At 74.9% G+C, this 2,500-nt stretch overlaps 1 non-coding gene across 1 annotated transcript; it reads left to right on the plus strand.

Annotated features, from left to right (window-relative positions):
• The first annotated feature begins 1,215 nt into the window (after positions 1 to 1,215).
• LOC128824153 (5S ribosomal RNA) lies at positions 1,216 to 1,334 on the plus strand. The gene has a single exon (XR_008442379.1). It is a non-coding gene; the product is annotated as a 5S ribosomal RNA (ribosomal RNA).
• Positions 1,335 to 2,500: the final 1,166 nt, after the last annotated feature.

Below are 2,500 nucleotides of genomic sequence, written 5' to 3' on the forward strand. Positions count from 1 at the left end.
TGGAAGTCTGGGGGGGGGGGGGGGAAATCCGCCCCACGCCTCCGAGGAGGGCTGCCCGGGCGGGCCGGGCCCCGGAGCTCGGAAAAAAAAAAAAAAACACCCCAAAAAAGGATCGGGCCCACTAGAGACATGGACCAGGCCGCCCTGGGCTCACCCTCCCCGGCCGCAGCGAGGGACTGCCTCCCGGCCGACTGGATCGGGCCCCTGGAAGTCTGGAAAAAAGAATGGAACCTGACGCCTCCGAGGAGGGGGCGCCCAGGGAAGGAGGGAGATCCGGGTCGACCTGGTGACCGGACGGGAAAGCGGCCACCGGGCGTGCCCGTTCAAACCTAGGGGTTGACCTGGCGGCCGGAAAGCAAACCGGCCACTGGCTAGCCCCGTCGGCAACCTACGGGTTGACCTGGTGGCCGGGAAGCGAACCGGCCAGCAGGTGAACCCGTTCGATTCCACGGGTTGACCTGGTGCCCGGGAGGGGACTCTGAAAAATGTTCAGCCCTTTCGGCTCGGGGTTGACCTGGTGGCCGAGAGGGGACTCGGACGGCAGGCAAGCCGCCCTGGCCTCACCCACCCCGGCCGCAGCGAGGGACTGCCTCCCGGCCGACTGGATCGGGCCCCTGGAAGTCTGGGGGGAAAAAGAAAATGGAACCTGACGCCTCCGAGGAGGGGGCGCCCAGGGAAGGAGGGAGATCCGGGTTGACCTGGTGACCGGACGGGAAAGCGGCCACCGGGCGTGCCCGTTCAAACCTACGGGTTGACCTGGTGGCCGGGAAGCGAACCGGCCAGCAGGCGAACCCGTTCGATTCCACGGGTTGACCTGGTGCCCGGGAGGGGACTCTGAAAATTTTTCAGCCCTTTCGGCTCGGGGTTGACCTGGTGGCCGAGAGGGGACTCGGACGGCAGGCAAGCCGCCCTGGGCTCACCCTCCCCGGCCGCAGCGAGGGACTGCCCCCCCTCCACCCACCCACCCCCCCCCCCGGCTGACAGGATCAGGGCGCACTGGATGTCCGGGACAATATTTTCCCCGACGCCGGGGAGGGCGGGCGGGCGGAGGGGCTCTGGCGGCCAGCCCGGGCCCCGGAGCTCGAGAAGGAAAAAAGGACCGGGCCCGCGAGAGACGGGGGCCCTGCCGCAGGGGGGCAGTCCGACCGGGGCTCACCGTGCGGCAGGCCCGGGCGTCGGCAGGGGAAAGCGGGCGAGGAGGCGCGGGGGCCGGGTGCCTACGGCCATACCGGACCGAACGCCCCCGATCCCGTCCGATCTCGGAAGGTAAACCGTCCCGGGCCTGGCTAGTACTTGGATGGGTGACCGCCTGGGAATCCCAGGTGCCGTAGGCAGCTTTTCCCGGTCCGAGCCAGCTCTCTCTCCTTTTCTGGGGAGGAAGGAGAGGGGGGGGACGGGCCGGAAAGCCCCTCGTCGCTCCTGCCGAGTCGGAGGTCGCGGCCGCAGGTCACGGGTCTGGGCGCCTGGGGTCCGGCTCCCCACCCGGCTTCCTCCGCGGAGGACCCACCGAAGCCGCTGGGGGAGACCCCGGGCATGGGGCGGACTGGCCCGGACCCTCCCGGCCGCCGGCCCGCAGGACCGCCCCGAATCCCCCCGCCCCGCGGCCACCCAGGCCAGGCCTGGCCAGGCGGGACGGACGGCGGGTGTCCAGCGCCCAGCGGCTTCCGCCAGCGGGGACCCACGGCCCCCAAAGCCGCAGGGGGAGGCCCCGGGCCCGGGACGGACTCGCTCGGACCCCCTGCGCCCGGGCGCCGGCTCGCGGGACCGCCCCGAATCCCCCCGCGGCCACCCAGGCCAGGCCTGGCCAGGCGGGACGGACGGCGGGTGTCCAGCGCCCAGCGGCTTCCTCCAGCGGGGACCCACGGCCCCCAGAGCCGCAGGGGGACACCCCGGGGCCGGGACGGACTCGCTCGGACGCGCTCGGACCCCCTGCGCCCGGCCGCCGGCTCGCGGGACCGCCCCGAATCCCCCGCCCCGCGGCCACCCAGGCCAGGCCTGGCCAGGCGGGACGGACGGCGGGTGTCCAGCGCCCAGCGGCTTCCGCCAGCGGGGACCCACGGCCCCCCAGAGCCGCAGGGGGAGACCCCGGGGCCGGGACGGACTCGCTCGGACGCGCTCGGACCCCCTGCGCCCGGCCGCCGGCTCGCGGGACCGCCCCGAATCCCCCCGCGGCCACCCAGGCCAGGCCTGGCCTGGCCTGGCAGGCCGGCGTGCAGCTCCCCCGGGCTTCCTCCCCCGACGACCCGCGCCCCCCCGAGCCGCAGGCGGAGACCCCGGCCCCGGGGCGGACCGGCCCGGGCTCGCTCGAGCCCCCTGCGCCCGGCCCGCAGGACCGCCCCCCCCCCCCCCCGAATCCCCCGGGAGAGGCCCGGCCTGCACGCCACTGACGACCCGCGGCCCCCAAAGTCGCGGGAGGCGCCCCCGGCCCCGGGGGCCGGTTAGCTCCGTGTCGCTCCGCGCCCCCCCCCCCGCCCCTCGCTGCCGGGACCGGGCACCGCCC

Source organism: Malaclemys terrapin, chromosome 15, assembly GCF_027887155.1.
Source record: "Malaclemys terrapin pileata isolate rMalTer1 chromosome 15, rMalTer1.hap1, whole genome shotgun sequence".
In the NCBI taxonomy this organism is placed as follows: Eukaryota; Metazoa; Chordata; order Testudines; family Emydidae; genus Malaclemys; species Malaclemys terrapin.